Genomic DNA, 19,340 nt, shown 5'->3' with positions numbered 1-19,340 from the left:
AGACCTGGACATCCTCCTGACCTTTGGTTGTAACAGACCTCTGCTTCTGCAGAGTCACAGACCCAGATACGGGTCCCCTTGGCAGCACAGGCAGGACTCTACCATAGTCCCAGGCTGCATCACCCACAATACACATCAAGCTGTTCCTCACCACCCTCAAGTCTCCAGGTCTGACTCTCTTTATTGTGTCCTCATCCTGTTTCTCTTTCTCTTCTATTTCTCCACCACCCACTTGCTCTTCTTAGTGGTGCCTGGGGTCTCTGAGTGTCAAAGCTCATCTCAGTAGTGGTCTGAGGAGTGCTATGCCTCACTCAGGCATTATGACCCTGGGCAGGGGTCATTTCAGGCATGGTCTGTTCCCCCAAACCTGCAAGACACCAGTCTGGTGGTCATTTCAGGCTCGCTCTGTCCTGGGCCCATCCAAGTGGCCCCATGCAAGGGTTGTCTATCTCGGGCTCACTTCTGGGATGGCAGGCCCTGGCTCACTCCCCACACTCCCCATCCAGGCCTGTGAGGTGCCGGACTGGTGGTTGCCTCAGGCTAGCACCCTGTCCAGGCCTCCTGGCACCGAGCAGGTGGCCGTCGCAGGCTCACTTCTTTCAGGGAATTTTAGCTACTAATTATTCAGATGCTCACAGGTCAGACTACTGAGCGTGCACATAGTCTCTGTCCTCTCTGCCTCCTACTGATGCTCATGCGACACAGGAGCCGCACATGCGAAGCCTCGAGGAGAGGTGTCCCTGACCGTTTTCTTCCTGGCCACGGAGAAGTGAACAAACCGCACCCACCACGTGTTCCCATCATAATACCCTTCCTCTACCACAATCTCAAGATCACCAGATGACTGGCCACAGACCGAAACCTCAGAAACCAGGGGCCAAAACCAACCTTTCTTACCCCTCAAGTTTATTTTCTGGGTATTTTGTCACAGTAGGAGAGAGACAGCTGATCCAGATCACTTCTGAAATACTCGTCCGCAGGTTTCTTTTGGAATACTGTATTTTCTTTCTAGAATTGTATGATTTTCAACTGCAGGGTCAGAGGTTTTGGTTAATATTCAAATGAAATGCCCACGAACTTGATTTCCCCCTTCAGTTTGTTCTTTTGTTTTGATGTCGTGGGGTGGCTGCAGCACATGCGGAGGTCAGAGGCTACTTCAGGAGCCAGTTCCCTCGTCCAACAGTGTGAGTTCCAGGAACCAAAGTCAAGTCATCAGGCGTGGAGCCGCTATCTTTCCTGCTGAACCATCTCATCACCTCAAGCTGCTCTCGAAATACTTCTTACCACATAGCATTAAGGTGGGAGGTAAATTTCCACCTTCATTAATGGCAAATCTATGCCATGAAACCCTTTCCTCTCACGTTCTGTTACTCCACGTAGTTCCCCAGAAAATTTACTTAACCAGCCAAAGTTTTTCTTTGTATTTCTAATAATCTCCCAATGTTTCTTTTTCTGTTACTGATGATTCACTCAAGTTCTCTCTTCAACATATGGAAGGATGTAGATCTTTTTCAAAAGTTTATAAATTTTAAAATCATATTACATCTCCAAATTAGAAGTATATTTTGTAACAGCATCCCCATAGTAACAACAACAAAGCCAAATGCTGTAATAAAATTAACAAATTGTTACACAGTAATCTCTAATTTATATCTATGCAAAACATACTTTCTGAATTATTAATGGAAATTAAATCATTGTATAGCAACTGTGTCACAATGTAAGACTCTTACATGAAATGGTAACTTGGCAGTGCAATTGTAGCCCAGAAACAAGAACCAGATGGTATAAACTGTGACATAGAACAGATAGTTGAGCCAGTGTGGAAAGCCAGTGGAATTTTTTTTTAAAGATATTTACCAAGATAAGTAACACTTTCCATGTTTGGAGAGCCAGGTTAATGGATCCACATATTCCATATTGCTCACAAGATGGAGTACATTCCCTTTTCATATGGGAAACAGAATGAGGCTTTTCTGTCACAGGGAGACACTCCAATCTGTTGGGAATTGGTCACACTGTGCTGGAGTTTGGTAGAGCATAATTCTTCACTGTAACAAGCCAGAAAATTGACATAGCAAAGATGCAGATCATCTATTTTTGGAGTTAACAAGAATAAAACAATTTTAAAGATCCAATATGTCAACAAGGATGGCTCTATTTGAGGGGTTTTTCCCTTCCTGGCCTTTTATATTTATATATGACTGACCTGTCATTGCTGCCCATGTATGGAATAAAGTTCAAAGCTGAGTCTTCTTTCTCAAGGCCTATACTTTTGGTTTTTAAGTGTTTGTAAATGTTAACCTCCCCTAGCTTGCACTGACTCACAGTTGTACAATACGGTACTGTGTGGGAACTTGGCCCATGAGCACAGTGTGTAAGGGTAAAATGCCAGTAGTCGGCGCATCCATCCCTTCAATGGCTACCATTTCTTTGTGTTTAAAGCCTTGACTTCTTCCTGCTACTTACACAACAGGATATGATCACGTGTAAGCTACAGTAGCCCTTGCTGCATCGTCCTTTGTCTTATTAACCCGAGTCTCTGTTTTCCCTCCCCTGCCACCTTCCTCGTCTTGTTCACTTACTCTTTCTGCATTCATCCTAAAGGATTTTTAGCTTTCAGTACATTCTTAGTACTTTAGTGAAGAGTTAATGAAGTTTGGCAACTTTTAAGTATGTTTCTTTATCTTCTACAGTTTGTTGTTTTGATTATGACAAATGTGTTTCTCCTTTCTGAGTGGTAGTGGGACTTGAATCTCCAATAAGCTACTCAGAGCTGGGGGTGTGGCTCCATGGTGGCGCATTCACCCAGCATGTGGGAGGCCCCTGGGTCAGTAGCGGGCACTGAAAACAGCATCCATCACTTAGAAAGCAAAGGCAGGAGGTATCAAGGCCACACCCAATCACAGTGATTGCGTCTGTGCTCTGGTGGCTGGAGAGCTGCTCTCTGTGTCCATTTGTGGAGGAATCTCCCCTAGAGATCAGTGCTTGTCCTGGTTTCATTTTGGTTACTGTGATCAGATACCTGGACAGATTTCAGACTTAGGAAAGAAGGGGTTTATCAGGCTTACATCTCCAGGCGATTGTCTATGACAGCAGTGGCAGCCAAATAGCCAACTCTATCCACAGCTAAGCAGAACACAAATGGACTTGTACATACAGCTGCTCCCTACTAGCCTCGTTCCTTCTACTCATAGAGTCCCAGGCCCAGCCTAGGAAATGATGCTTCTCACAGTCAGTGTGGGTCTTCCTAGGTCGAGTAACACTCAGGACAACCCCCTGCAGGCACAGCCACAGGCCGACTTCTTTTAGGTAGATCTTCCTCATGACTCTCTTCTAATGTTCCAGATGGTGTCAAGCTGACAGAACTAACCAGCAAGGCTGACAAAACTAACCCCCAAAGCTCTCCTGGATCCCAGCTTACAGACTTTGAAATGTCCTGATTTCCATATAAATCTCCTCGTATGTCTGAGGAAGATATGTGTATGCATGTTCTCTGATGACATACAACCAACACAACGCATGTATATGCCTACTAGGAAAATCTGACTAAGTTGCTAAGTTGTCCCTGAGTTACTGTGAGTAACTTGTCTGAGGCCGCAGAAATAACAAGAGCCATGCCTTCGCCTCTATCCCATGCTATCTTCTCACAAGGAGGCCACCTGTGACGGGACATGCCCATCACAGCGCACTATGACACCTCACGAAGCCAAGCTCACGAAGCAGCAATACTGCAGGAGGAACATCTCTGTTTTGTCTTACTTTGCTCTTTTTTTTTTTTAACTTTACCCTTTCTACCAGAATTGTCCAAGAAATCACACAGAATCCTTAAGACTTAAAATTCAGACAGAATGGAGAAAAGCTGCCTGAGACAAATCATTGTCCTTAAAAGAAATATTTCCGAATGAGGTAGTTAAAGAGGACAAGCGAAAGAGCATTAGAAAGCTGTTTGGTGCTGAAGGCACAGGCTGAGCACCTGCCTAGAAAGCAGGAAGCCCCGTGTTTGACCCCTAGCATCACGGAAAACAGGTACGTAAGACAGCTGTAATCCCAGCACTGGGGAGGGAAGGGCAGGGTAACCAAACATTCAAGGGTGGAAATCTGGGGATTTGTCAGCAGGTGAAGCACTTGCTGCAGGAGTGTGAGCACCTGAATCTGAATCCCAAGGACCCACATAAAGCCCAGTGCTTTAGGGCACACCTGTAATCCCGACACTCCTATAACCATGGGATGAAGAAGCAGGCTAAGCCCTGAAGACCCACAAGCCAGCTAACATGACACAGACAGCAGCTCACAAAAGGAGACCCTGTAACAAATGGAAAGCATGGATTAACACCCAAGGCTGACCTCTGACCTCCACATGCATGCCATGGCCGCGCATGTCCATTCTCTCACACGCAAGTTTAAAGTTAGCCTCAGCTATACAGTAGCTTTGAGGCCATCCTGGGCTACATGATAGCCTCCTTCAAAATGTGACAACAAAAAGTTGCTTGTGTTGCTTCAAGTGAGAAATACACCCTTTCTGTAAACTCCAGAGGCTCCCTGAATAGTCTTAATGAAAGAAAAGAGGTGGTTATACAACTTTGAGGAAAACAGAGGGACTTTGCATCACATCTGAGTCACTGGATGCTCCCTAACATTTAGAGTCAAAAAGAAAAGAGGTGCATGCTGTGTATCTTCATCTGGATACAGTGCTCACGGCAGACAGGCCGCGGCTCCTCTCCATGCAGCTCCTGCTCTCCGGGCATGCCCACACTGGAAACGCTTGGGCTGTGGTCCATGTTTCACTGCCTCAAACGTTTAATGGCAACTCCATCACAGGAATATGAATCACACACAATGAAGCCACAGATTCCCCGACATTCTTGAGCAAGATATGCTAAGCCTTATGTTGGGCTTGGCCCACGCCGACGTCAAAAGGAGCACTCAGAGTTCACACCGGTTGGAGCACAGCCACCTTTCAGCCCCGTCACTTGTTGGCGGCGCTAGGGTAAGGCTCAAATTCATTCTGCCCCTGTTTCTGTTACTTCATGCAGATACTGTCTATCGGAAGCATAAATAATTGTTGGATCAAGTCAATGACAGGAAAATTAAACTAACTACAATCAAGTGGATCAAGCATCAATTATGCAGAGTGCTTAACTCCATAGCTACTTCTGTTTATATTGCATTGACAAACACCAAGCACTGTGTGTCCTGAAAGAGTCATCTCTAAGCCCCAGTGTGACTCAGCCACACCCTCCGGCCTCAGCGCCTCAGACTTCTTTAGTCCCTCCCTTCTGTCACTCCAAATTTCTCTCCTTCCTGCAAATGAACCAGGCTTGTTCCCGTTGGCCTTTGTACTTCAGAACTCCTTCTCCTGTGCCCAGGTACATGAAAGGTGGGTCTCAAGTTACGTGTTCATCCTTGTGTGTGTCCCTTCTTAGAGACCATTCCCAGACCCACTCCCACAGCCCTAAGTGGCTCTCTCTTTCCACAACTATTCTTTATTTTCTCGTGTAAGCTTGATTCTTTAAAAGTGTGTCGCTCTGTCGCCGAGTGCTACCACAATGGCTGCCGCCACCCTATTACGAACGGCAACGACGACCCACTTCAGCGGTCCCTGCGCCAGACCGACCCCACTTCTGCAGGGTTCGCTGCGGCCCCTGAAGGCCTCGGCATGCCCTTCCTGTGTCGCGGCCTCGCTGTGGAGGCCAAGGTTCTCCGTAAGTGACAAGCCCCATGTGAATGTGGGTACCCTGTGGACCATGGCAAGACTACCCTGACCGCAGCATCACGAAAATTCTCGCCAAAGGAGGCAGAGCTAAGCAAGATGTACGAGGGGGTAGACAGTGCCCCAGAGGCGCGAGCTCGGGGCTTCACCGTCAACGCAGCTCAGGTGCGGCATGGCACGGCTGCCCGCCACTGTGCCCACACACACTGCCCTGGTCATGCAGATTATGTTAAGAATGTGGTCTCAGGCACTGCCCCTCTGGATGCCTGCATCCTGGTGGTGGCAGCTAATGATGGCCCCGAGCCCCAGACCCGAGAGCACTTACTGCGAGCTGACCAGGTTGGATGGAGCTCGTTGCTGTGTCTGTGAAGAAGGCAGACGCTGCCCAGGACTCGGAGATGGTGGAGTTGGCGGAGCTGGAGATCCCGGAGCTGCTTACCGAGTCTGGCTATGGAGGAGCGGAGGCCCCAGTCATCCTAGGCTCTGTCCTCTGTGTCCTGGAGCAACGTGATCCCCAGCTAGGTGTGAAGTCAGTGCAGAAGCTGCTGGATGCTGCGGACACTTACATCCCGGTGCCACTCCCAGGGCGGGACGGGTGGGGGGGGCCTGGAGAAGCCCTTTCTGCTCCCTGGAGAGTCGGTTTACTCTGTTCCTGGCCGGGGCACGGGACATTTTGAAGAAGGGAGATAGAGTATGAATTGCACCATGGTGATGGTGCCGAGGCAGGGGATAACCTGAGTGCTCTGGTGCGGAGCTTAAAGAGAGGAGATTTGAGGCGTGGCTTGGTCATGGTCAAGCCAGGTGCTGTTTATAGCCTCGGCAAGGAGGGTGGTTGACACAAACCATTCTTATTTCATGCCTGTCATGTTCTCCCAGACCTGGAATATGGCCTGTCATTTTGCCCCCAGGGAAGGAACTTGCGGTGCCTGGAGAGGACTTGAAGCTCACCCTAATCCTGAGGCAGCCCATGATCTTAGAGAAGGGCCAGCGCTTCACCTTGAGGGACGGCATTGGCACTGGCCTTGTCGCTGACATACCAGCCATGACAGAGGGGGACAAGACCATCAAATGGAGCTGAGTCTGGACTCCTGCTCAAGCTGTTGGGCTTAAAGCTGCCCTGATTAGTGTCCCCCTGTGGCTATAAGCTGCATCCAACCTATGGACATTTCTCCTGCACGCAAGCAGTGGCCTCAGGAGAGGTAGGCAATAAACTGTTCCACGACTAACTGGAAAGAAAAAGTGTGTTGCTCATTCATTTGCTGGCTGTTTTGTTTTCCCTGTGTATGCACCGTAAGAGAAGGCACAACGCCATACCTTTCACCAACACATCTCCAGGGAACGGAATGTTTGCCAGAAGCCAGTGAGAGGGTGCAGGCCTGTCATCCTAGCATTCAGGGCTCTGAGGGAGGAGGATCTCAAGTTCAAACCTTACATGAGAAAGTGAAGAGAGGGCTCAGTGCTTATGGGGGCTTGCTGAAACTTCGGAGGACCTGATTCAGTTCCTAGCACACCCAACATGGTCGACTCCAGACTGTCTGTAACTCCTGCTCCATCCAGGGGCTCTGATGCCCTGTGCTCACCTCCTGGGGCACAGACACACATGTGCATACCCATGCACAGGCAGGCACGAATGCAAGGGATTTAAAGGTGAAAAACTAAATGAAAAAGCGTTATATTGCTGAATAAACAATGACTAGATAAAGAATTAGTAAATTCTGTAGCAAAAAAATGCATGCTAAGCACAGCAGGTATTAGAATGACTCAACAGTCCACTCCAGCACAGAGGAGTAACTGTAAAAGCAAGATAATGTATCCACCTTCCTTTGGAAAGGAAGGGCCTCCCCAAGCAAGCACTCCAGTGTGTACAACTCATTTTCTTCAGTTCCGCTTACTCTTGACATGCTCCTCTCCCAAAGTTAAAGGTGAGATAACTGCGTCATTGCTACAGTTTGGACATGTCCTGAGTTCTTTCTGAAAACAAGTTAACAAAGATGACTGTGCAATATAATGACTGCTGGGAGATGAACCAAAAAACTGTCTCTTTCACCTACTGAAAAGCCGCTCACAGTAGCTGCCTGACATTTATTCATTTATGGAGACAAAGTATTTCTGTTTGATTAAATACCACTAAATATAGGACTTTTACTAAAATATTGAGAGAGAAGCAGATATATCATTGTGACAGTCTAAACATTTTCACTGAAGTTAAGCTGCAATCATTCGGGGCCAGGCATGGAGGCATGTATCTTTAATCTCAGCACTCAGAGGGCAAGCAGATCTCTGTAAGTTCAATGCCAGCCTGGTCTTCACAGCGAATTCCAGACTAGTCAAGGCCATGTAGAGAGACCCTGTCTCAAAAAACAAATGAACAAAAAATTATGTTAGCACTCAAGTCCATTAAATATCTGAGTTACTCACAGATGTAAGATGGGGAAGCTATTTATGGACCTCATTTTGCAGAGCATATAAAATAAAAATAATGAAAGGGAAACTAAATTTTTCCAAATATGTTTTCTCATTGTTTCAAGGTGACTTTCAGTGGGAACACAGGATTAGAATGCAGGATCTTTATACCAAAAAGAAAAGGAAATAGCCATGGCTATCCAAAGTGCAGCCAGGCTGTGCTCCATGGCGCTGGCTCCCCTGAGCTTGACTGTCTGTGAATGATCCCATTCCATCCTCTGTAAAAAGTTGTAAGTACGTCTCTGAACACAGCACAGGCAAAATTGAAGCAGACAGTGCAGAATTCTAATTATTCCAACTAAAAGAATCAAAATATTAGCAACTCAGCACGTATTGTCCTCTTTCTAGATTCTTACACTGGAGGTTTTTCCACTCATTAATTCATTTATTCAGACAACAAAAATTTTAGCACTGTGCTAAACCACAAAGAATTCTCCAAATTAGTGTTCTGTCTGAGGAAAGGCCCAGTTCCTGGATTTTGAATTATCTTTTAAAACATACTGGATGAAGTCAACAGTTGTGTTTTTTGACAGCATAGGGGTTTGCTCAATGAGGAGGGGGTGTTAAATTTCAGTCTTCAGAGAACAATCTAGGCAAATGGTTTTTTCTTTTGTTCTGTCTTACTTAGTATTGTTAGATACAACACACAAAAATAAAAGTGGGTTCAACAGAAAAAGCTGGAACCTCGACTATTAGAAAGTGAGTATCTGTGCACTCAATGTACAGTATTGAAAAGTCCAAAGCTATTGATGGTTCACAGGATACAAGAGATCCCATCACGCTACCGGGGAAAGCAGACGACTAACTGGTGAGTTAGGGTCCACATAACGTCACCTAAAGCCACTATATACTTAGCTGATGACACAGCACTTGTATTTCTAAATTTTCATCCAAGGGAAAAAATAGAACATATTTCTACAAAAGGTATCACACAAAAACGTGAAGAATAGATTTGTTCATTAGTACAAAATGTGGAAGTGATCCAAATATCTATCAACAAATGAATGAACGAGCAAACTATAATACAGTAAAACAATGGGACATTACTTAGCAACACAAGAAGCAAAACACAAAACCATATAAATGAATCTCAAAAACACTGCTGAGAGAAGCCAGGCATAGACAAGTGTGTGTTGATCACAGTTATAGGCTCCATTTCTAAAACAAGCAATGCTGTTCTTTGATAATAAAAATCAAGTCAGTCATTTGCATGAACATGAGGAAAACTCTTTTGAAATACTTCATGGTGGTCTTCAAAAGGTGATACCTCAGAAGGACATAATGGTACACTACTTCAGAGGTAGGTGGATCTCTGAGTTTGGTCTAGAGTGAATTTCAGGACAGCCAAGGCTATGTAGAGAGACCCTGTCTCAAAATAAATAGACAAAACTCTGTGTATCCACCATATGCAAATTCATCTCCTTCCTAAGAATGTTGTCAGCACAAAACAAAAACCTGAACCAAGAAGCACTTGCACCACACACCTTCTCCCAGCACCCAGCAGCCACCAGTCTGTTTCTGTCTCTGAGAACTGACCTTTGTGTATTACACATAAATGGAGTTATACAATGTGTGAGATGTTATATCTGGTGTTGGGAGTTAGTCTGGTGCTCTATATTCAAATGCTAGATGCTGGTCTCCAAAATTTGGTTTCAGTCCAGATGAGCACATTCTCACATAACCAAGTGATGTTGTGTCAACCTTGTTCCCCAATTTAAAGTTGGTTGGTTAATAAAAATAGCTAGGAGAATGTAACTGGGCAGAAAAGAAGTAGGTGGAGTTTAGGTGCCCAGGCTTGGGGTGAGGTGGGGACCAGGAGGCGAGAGAAGGAAGTCACCATGGGGCAGACTGGACCATGAGCATGTGGCCTGATGGAACAGAAACAGTCTAGGCAGGAACAATATGGCAAGCAACTTAGGGAGTGTAGCTGGGAAATAGCAAATAGTTTAGAAGGTTGATACCTGCCCAGTTATTGTAACTTAGAGCTTATTATAAATCTAAAAGATCTCTGAGTCTTTTATTCAAGAACTAAACAATCGGAAGCAGGGTAGAAAACTCAAATAGTTATTTATGAACAAGGGGGGCTATAGTTAACCCACCAAAAAATAATTTTTGCTTTAATCTGGCTTTTTTCATTCAGATGGGTGAGTTATAACTTCACCCATCTTTAAGTACACTTAGCACTTGGTACTTCTGTGTGGCTTTAAAAACTTACATTGTGTGTATGTATCACAACTCATCACTGCATCCACTGATAGACATTTGTGTTTTTACTTTTCGGTTATTGTGAATTGTGCTTCTGTAAACATTGATGCCCTGTATTTCTTAGAGTTCAGGCTGTGTAGCCACTGCCTCTAAGTTAAAACAATCTATTCTAGAGGAAGACTCCTGACACCCAGGAGATAAATAAGTATCTCTTGCTCTAGAAAGCCAAAACCTGCAAGAAAAAAAAGGCTCCTCTGTAAGATGGGGGGTGCAGCCACCTCCTGCTGCCGGAGGAGACCCTGGCCAGCACAGGGACTGGAGGAGGCTGCCTGACCTGTAGAGAGGTCTGAAAGTCACACAGAGAGCTCCAGGCTTGTAGCTGGATGAGCCGTCACCCACCGTGGATGGGCTTTTTGATGATGCAACCGTCTGTGAGTCACGCCTGTTCCTGTAAGCCGCCCCTCACCCATCCTCCTGTAAATAGTCCCACACTCCTGGCTTTGCGGAGTTGTGCTTCAGTGTAACCAGTGTTTTGTCCTGTGGCCAGGCCCCTATCTGGGGAAAATAGATGTTTATGTTGTGTCTCGCCAAGCAGAATCTCACAGCACACGCCCTGGTTGTGGAACTGGCGGGTCGGATGGCAATTCTAGGTCTGACTTTTCAATTCCCCATCTGCGTCACCATTTGCTCTTTCTCCCTTGTTTGTCCTGCTGAGTGTGAAGCGGATTTTACTGCGGATTTACTGTTGTTTTTACAGAAAGCCTGAACACAACAAACACTATCAACTTGCTTCCTTAACAATTTGTGCTGGTCTCTTAGAAAGGAGTCCTCACCCTCACCCCCACCTCCCCAAACTCCCAGCCTCTACCCCTCCCATCCTCCCACCCTCCTACTCCTGCCACACCCCTACAGCACATGCCATTTTATGCAATAAAAATAGTAATAGTAGCCCTGCTTATCTTACGTGTATTAATATTATTAATTCTTGAGAGTTGTAGGGTTCTCTCGGCCCTATATGAGAGGTATTATGATTAACTCCATTTTCCAGATGAAGAGACTGAAACTTTCAGGTCCTAAGTCACGGAGGGGGGCTGAAGAGATGGCTACGAGCACCAGCTGCTCTTTCAGAGGACCCAGGTTCGATTCCCAGCATCCATGTGGTGGTCCACAACCCTTTGTAACTCTGGCCTCGGTGGGCCCTGCCTGCACAAGGGTGCACAGACTACACATGAAGTCACAATGCCTGTGCTCATCATTCTTTCTTAGCTAAGATCTTAAGTGAGAGTCTGGCAGGCGGTTCGCTGAGTAAAGCCCTTGCCGTAACCCACAAAGCCTGCTGCTGTAGCGTGTGTTATGAACCCCATCCTCCAGTGCTGAGCTGGGACGCTGAGACAGGAGAACCCCAGAAGTTCATGGACCAGCCAGCCTGGCATGCGCAGCACTGGACAGGAGACCTGCCTCACACAATGTGGAACTCAGAGGCTGCATCCAAGGTTGTCCTCTGACGTGCTCATAACAGGGGTGCACACACACACACACACACACACACACACACCATATGCACAATGCACAAAAGTTTATATATATATAAAACCTGAATCCACAGCCAGAAAATACTGAAACCTGGGCTAAGATCCGGCAGACGACTTTGAGTTGACATTTTTGTTTTTGTTATTAGATCGCACTACCAAAGCGGTTGAAGCCTGATGTCCTAAAAACCGTAAGTTGGCTAATGTAATTATAACACAGAAGTTTGGAGTTAGGCACCAGCACTTATTTTAAATAAACGTGTGTGAGTTTGAGCTACCTAGAGCTGCGGCATTCTCAGGCAGCACCATTCTGCCTCCGCTATCCAGTAAAGGGTGGTTGTGACCCCTCTATGAATCCTCAACCTCAGCTGAGACTAAATCTGACCATGATGGCAAGAAAGCTTTACCTTTCCTCTTGGTAACACTTATTTCCCAGCTGGAAGCAGCTATGTGTTTGGGGTCTGTATAGATACTGACTGACTTAGAGAAAAAGCACAAAGCAGCCCTAATCAGCCTGACTTGGCTCTCTGCTAATAAGAACCTCCCTTCCATTAACCTCGCAGTGTACTTCACAGTTTCAGATTAAAAGAGCATTCCTTTCTATGCCTCCCTAACCTCCAGTCCACAGCAATCACTCTGCAGCCCATAAAGAAAGACTGGGGGCCTTTTAAAAAAACAGTCTTTCAAAGAAAATTAGTTACTAACAAAAATCATGAACCACTACAAAAGATATGAGCAAGAAATAGCACAGAGTGACCAAAGAATGATTCAGAGTTATATAACGTCTGAGGATCTCCCGGAGGGCTCAAAGGTTCTGCAGCCTTTGCCTTCTTCATGCCTGTCATTCCTGGCCAGCTGAGCAGGGCTCAGACAGCTCTTAGTGTGTGGTCATGCTGCCCAGCAGCAGAGGCCAGCCTCCACCTAAATGCTGCGCCTGAGGCTTTGTGGAACTAAGGGATGGCAGTGTAAGGGACAGGGCAGTGTAAGGGACCAGGGTTAGCTTGCAACCTCACCTCGTACAGCAGCTTCAGGAAAGTTTCTTACTGCTCTGTGCCCCCTTTACCTATCTCTTGAAGCTTTTGGTGACCACGGCCTCACACCCAGCCTGTCGAGTGCCTGGCACACAGCCTACAAGAGGCTAATTGCACTGTGACCACTAGCTTATCAGAGGGCACCACCATCGCAATTACCATTCCATTATCTCACCTGCCCTTCTTAGGTAGAGTTAGGGAGGAAAAAACAACCCTGGAATGGAAAGATCAGCCTCAGCCCTCTCATATCTAAATTGTTTCTCCTTCCCAGGTTAGCCCCAAGAGATATTTTGCAGCTAGGTCATGGCTTTCATCTAAAAGTGTACCAGACCCCAGAAAGCACACAAGTTGCCACCCATCCAGGCCTCGCTCTCAATTTTAGCTTAATTTCACCACAAACACCTTTCCTCCTTTCAAAGTCAACCCTGTGACAGTATCAACCACTTCCGAGCAGAGAGTTGTCCCGAAGTCGTCACTGCAGGGGAGGGCGTCGTGGCCATTGAACCACAGGCCAGGGATGGGTTGGTTCTAAAATGGACCCCACTAACTGGGTGCTGACAGCGCTGGCTTCGAGCGGTTGGAAACAGAGCTTCCTCACATCCCATCAACAACGGGTCAGCTGAAAACGGCCTATTTTAAGAACCAAACTGAAACTGGCCTTTTATGGCCATTCAAAAGCAGACAGATAGTATCTGCAGCGATTTACTTCTCTGCCGCTATGGAATTGCTGCTCCCAAAGCAGGTGGCCTGAAGCAAACTGTGCCAGCTGTTTCCAGAGCCATCCACGTTTGTACATCCACTCTCTGTGCTAGAAAGAGAGAGAGAGAGAGAGAGAAGAAAGAAAGAAAGAAAGAAAGAAAGAAAGAAAGAAAGAAAGAAAGAAAGAAAGAAAGAAAGAAAGAAAGAAAGAGGCACTAAACAGAAACAGGCCCACGCAGGGAACAAAAACATGTCTGTGAGGCACACAGCTCAGCTCAGCCCAGGGCAATGTCAACTGTCCCCCCCCCTCCTTGCTTGCTCAATTAAATGACGGTTTTAGCTCCTTGTTTCTCTGACCTTCTGAATACTTTCTGAAGCAATATGTGGTGTTCTCACGGCTTGCTGAAAACGGCCGGCCAGCCCTCTTGTCGTCACTCAAGCCTCTTCTCACTCTTTCTGAGAAGTTCTCCTCCCACCCTCCTCTTGTGGGCCGGGTCACCCCAGGACTTCCAGCTCCGTGTCCCCCTCTTACTTTCAGGTGATCCCATGGCACATGACTCTACTACTGGAAGAAACTGAAACTGAATGATATATCCGAGTTAGAGAGCAGTGTGTGCGTGTGTTTGCATGTGCGTGTGCGTGTGCGTGTGCGTGTGCGCGTGTGCGTGTGCGTGTGTGTGTGTGTGTGTGTGTGTGTGTGTGTGTGTGCATGTGTGTGTGCGCGCGTGCATGTGTGTCAGATAAGCCAACTTGAGGCAAATCTGCTAGAATACATCCTATTTACAAGATAGAAGACAGCATGGTCACCATGACCAATAGGAAACTGAACATAAGTTTCCTGAAATCGATCTTGCAATAACCACCACAAAATATCTAAAAAGTTCTTGTCTCTAGATGTGGTAATTGTATTTCTATGTAATAGTTACACATCGGTTGATAGTTACTACAAATATTGTTCAGCTTGAAAAAAAATTTGAAGAAGCCAACAATGGAAAACAGCATGTATACTTCCATTAACAATTTCATATGAAGCAGTAAAATATCTAAAACATGTTTTTGCATTCATTGAAAGTTTTTAAATATTAATTTTTATTTATTTTAGTTTTCTTTGGTTTTTTTTAACTTTGTTTGCTTGGTTGGTTGGTTGGTTGGTTGATTGGTTGGTCAGTTGATTGGCTGGCTTTTTGAAAGAGAGTCTCTCTATGTAGTCCCGGCTGTCCTGGAACTCCCTATGTAGACCAGGCTGGCCTTGAACTCACAGCTCCTCCTCCCTCCACCCCTGCATTCCAGCGCTGGCATTAAAGGCGTGTGGCACCACACTCAGCCAGATTTTTGTTTTTTTGTGTGTGTGGTGGCGGTGAGGGGGTGTGTATGTTGAATGTGACTGTACCACCCACAAAGGTAAGAATAGGGCATCCATCCCTTGGAGCTAGAGTTACAGGCAGCTGCGAACCACTCCCTGTGAACACTGGGGACTGAATTCAGATCTCCTGAAAGAGCAGCAAGTGCTCTTAGCCACTGAGCCTTCTCATACATAACATTGCAAGTATATGAAGCCTTACGCCGCTGTTATTATATCTATATATGTTAAGCAAACATACAGATGTAGGAAATAAGAGCTAGGAATGCAAAGACATCGCATGAATTGCTTTTATTTCAAATATAGGACTTTTATGTGCCATTATTAAAAATCTGGATTTTAAACAGATTCTTGGACTGGTGGTTCATATCCATCAGCTTGTTTAGCACCATTAGTTTTCCCAACTCAAACTTGGGTTTCTTCAGCATTTTTACTTTTCTAATGACGACATCATGAAGAGGAAACATAGACCAGCAAGCCTTTGCTATGTCTTTTCCAGTGCTGTCTGGAACCAACTTATTAACGCCTTCCTTCAAGTCATTTGTCTGCACTTCTCAGGTCATGACTTCCATCTTCTTCCTCCGGACCTCGTGGACCTACCTGCTGGCGCTGCACATGGGCTGGCTTGCATATCTGGTTGTTGCTCTTTTTAGTGAAACCAGCACAGAAAAGATGAGCAAATAACCATCAGCCATCTTGCCATCAACATGAGCTTTGATCATGGTCTAGCACTTCTTGATCCTGGGACACGCTTTGTCCCGTAAGATCCAAGCCATGGAAGTTAGTTACTGTTTTTGCCCTGAACGTCCTCAGTAATTAGCTTCAATCTTCTAAATGTAACATCGTCGTTCTGCAGATCAGCAAGGCTCACTTCAAACACACGACCCTTGAGGTCATCCAACGAAATTTTGGTTCCTTGAGTCCTTGGGACTAGTCTTTTTCCAATGTTTCTAATACTGAACATAGCCAGAGCATTCACATCCTACTAACAGTTCTTAGAAAACAGATCAACCACTTTCTTTGTGGCTTCCTTCTGGCCACCTTTGCCAGGCACTTGTTCTTGCCAACTGCCATGGTGCTGCTCACAGAACCAAAAGGGTCACATGAATTGTTAATAACTATTATTTCTCATTAATTTTTCCAGTGCTAGAGATGAAATCTGGTGCTTTGGGTATGGTAGGCAAATGTTCTTCCACCAAGTCAACAGCTTTGCCCATTAATAATTACTTTGTAATGTTACAAAATGTGGGGGCTAGAGAGATGGTTCATTCAATAATACACTGCTGTGTGGCAGGAGGACCCAAATTCAGATCCCCAGAACCCATGTGAAATCTGGACATAGCGCAGGTGCCCGTGACCCCAGCACTGGTGGGATGTGGACACGCTGATCCACAGAGCCAGCCAGCCTAGCCAAATTGACAAGCCCCAGGTTCAGAGAAAGATGCCGTCGCAAATGATGAAGGAAAAGCAATATAGGAAGACTACTAGTGTTGACCTTTGGCCCACACAGGCACATGCGTGGGCACTTATGTGCACATGTGCATATACCCACACAAATGTATACATGCACACATACACACAAAAATAACATGAAATAAAAAGAATCAGGAGTGTCTTATTTGTTCTATGGGCTTTCTGTGTGCGTGTTTGCAAATTTTATTAAAATGGCATGACTCACTTCTGCACAGAGAGGAAACAAACTATTCAGGAAAGGGGCTCTGAGGACAGGTGACACTGGGGGCTACATAACTAGAGTGTGTGCTTCAGGGGAGAGGAGTCCGACTGGACAGAGGTGAGCCCTGTGTGAGGTCAGGCTGGGAGAGCAGCAGTGGCTCAGTTCTCAGAACTTTGCACACTTTAGAGAAAACACTTGGCCAGTCTCGCTCCCTTGACTGCGGCATGACACGGGGTGTGCAGAGTGGGAGGGTTACCTTGACCTGCCCACTAACTGGCCAGCAGCCCTGTGACCCTCCGAGCTGCACCCTCGGAATCCGGCTTGTTCTCATTTAAAATGAAAATACTCTTTCCTCACCCAGTACATGATTGGTAATGGTTGGTTTCTCATGTTTCAAGGTTTCCACAACTGTGAATTTGCCCACCTGACAAAACATAGTTGTAATCCCCAAACCAATCATCCCTGTGCTCACAGAGCCGGGGAATGTTTTCCGTCCCACCCAAACACCCCCACAGGTGACCAACCAAGTGAACTTCCGGCTTCACACTTGAGCTTTCACACTGTAACCAGTGGCCTTCCAAGATCTGCCAAGGGCCACAGTTTTTGCCTTTCTGCACTCTCACGTGGTGATTCTGGCATGTAAAGTGACTCCTGAGCTGGTACTGAAGTATCATTTCATGTTTCTAAGTACAAGAAAACTGTGGTGTGCCCGTGGAGGGTATGTGTGTGTCAGTCAGCCTTTGCTGAGCTACAGTGCTGCTCACCGTGAGCCCCATGTTACCAAGTCAACAACACATATATACATAAAAATCAAGGTTATAAACTAACAAGTTCATGAACATGTGATCAGAGGAGCACAAGAACACAACCCTGTGCTTCCTGCAGGTGCAATATCTAATATTAAATAACTTATTATTCCTGAAAAATATATAGACAACAACATGATTAATGAGAATAAACTCTATTACTGTTGCATTTCTGTTGCTGTGATAAAAATATCCTGATAAAAATCAAACCAGGGGAGAAAGAATTTACCTGGCTTATGATTCCAGATTGCAGTCCATCACGGCTCGTTTGTGGTCAAGAGGAGAGATACAGGAATGCACGCATGCTCACTTGTATGTGCTTGGCTTCATACTCTTAAGGCCTCTTGTCTAGGGTCTTAGCCACACTGGGCTGATATTCTCACATCAACTAAGACAATCAAGACAATTGAACTTAGACACGTCCATGGTTACTCTGATGTTGACCATCCTTCGTGGAGGTTCTCTTCCCACGTGATTCTAGGTCAAGTTGACAATTAAATCTAACCATCACAAACTGTACGTACAATTCACTTGTGTTTTGCACAAATATTATATTGAATTCCAACATAAGCTAGAATTAATATGGGGCCTAAAACGAGAAAAATAAAGTCTATTAAATTAATTGAATGTCACTGCCCATAAACTAGCAGGTGACATAATGTAGCTGCTTTTATTGAGACACAGAGTTGTATTTCTGAAGAAGACAAATGCACAATGGCTTTGTGTGTCCCCTGTGCCTGTGCTACATTTGTAACAGCAGTTGTCTTCCTACTTCCAGGGTCACATAGCTCATCCATAGTCAAGGTCCCCAGACAGTGTCACTATGATGTTTTGGATCAAAGGTAGTGACTGATTCTTCTTTTCAAAGATTTCTTACATTGACGAAAATAAGTATTCCAGTTCTTCCCAGCCAACACTCTTCTCCTGCAGGGACACGACTTAATTACCAGTGAAGGGTTACTGATTCTGCAGCCTTCAACGCCAGTGTTTCTGGAAGAGATACTAAGAAAGAAATTGTTTTTAAAAGGCAGGAAAATAGCTTGCACTAACCCACAAAAACTTCCAGTCCAATGTAAGCAGGTTCTCAGAATCCCAGTACTCTTGCAAAGTTTCACAGCCACACAAGATGATGGAAGACAAAGACACTGTCACAGACTTGAAAACACTAAGGACCAATGGCACCTAAAAGTAATATTCAAGTCTGAGGTGAATCTTAAAGCAAGGGGAAAAAAATATCAGTGGAAAATAAAGAAATGCAACCAAACACAGTTGTTACAAGCATTACCTCCTTGTTGGTTTTAATTTGGCTAACTGCATCCTGAGCACATTTAGTTTTTAAATTATGAGACGCTGGATGAAACTCCAGAATTCTACACTACAGCTACAATTCTCTACAGTCGAAAATTAACTTAAGAAAATCTGAGAAATGAGAATAAAGGAAAGAAGAAAAGAATAAAGGAGGAGAATAGAACCATCATACATCCAAACGTGAATCTTGAAATGGAGCCAGGTTGTGGGAAGGGTGGGCAGTCAGCTGCAGCGGTGCTGGAATAAATTCTGCTTGCCTGTCCAGACTAATCGCTTTCTCAGAGAACAGACAGGAAGTGCTGCTGTTCCTAGTGTGTAGGATGGCCACTCTTCCCAGGGCTTTTAAACTCCTGCTGCAGAGCAGATGTCTCAAATCAGACTAAGTGCTGAGCACTCTTCCCTTTTTCCAACCAGGATAAGATGGTTCAGAAGGGAGAATGACACAGATGCCCCCTCTGGAAGAGTTTAACTCACCTGAACAGGGCAGTAATTGTCTATAGACAGCATTTTCTCTCAACAGGAAGTCCATGTTGGGGAATAAGCATCTTCAA

At 45.5% G+C, this 19,340-nt stretch overlaps 1 non-coding gene and 2 pseudogenes across 1 annotated transcript; 1 reads left to right on the top strand and 2 right to left on the bottom strand.

Annotated features, from left to right (window-relative positions):
- Positions 1 to 605: 605 nt before the first annotated feature.
- On the bottom strand, positions 606 to 736 carry LOC132646190 (small nucleolar RNA SNORA17). The gene has a single exon (XR_009584312.1). It is a non-coding gene; the product is annotated as a small nucleolar RNA SNORA17 (small nucleolar RNA).
- A 4,813-nt stretch (positions 737 to 5,549) lies between these two features.
- LOC110556080 (elongation factor Tu, mitochondrial-like) lies at positions 5,550 to 6,791 on the top strand (annotated as a pseudogene).
- Positions 6,792 to 15,781: 8,990 nt separating this feature from the next.
- LOC110556083 (small ribosomal subunit protein eS1-like) lies at positions 15,782 to 16,074 on the bottom strand (annotated as a pseudogene).
- Positions 16,075 to 19,340: the final 3,266 nt, after the last annotated feature.

Source organism: Meriones unguiculatus, chromosome 10 (assembly GCF_030254825.1).
Source record: "Meriones unguiculatus strain TT.TT164.6M chromosome 10, Bangor_MerUng_6.1, whole genome shotgun sequence".
Lineage (NCBI taxonomy): Eukaryota > Metazoa > Chordata > Mammalia > Rodentia > Muridae > Meriones > Meriones unguiculatus.
This window is presented reverse-complemented; position numbering and strand designations above follow the sequence as displayed.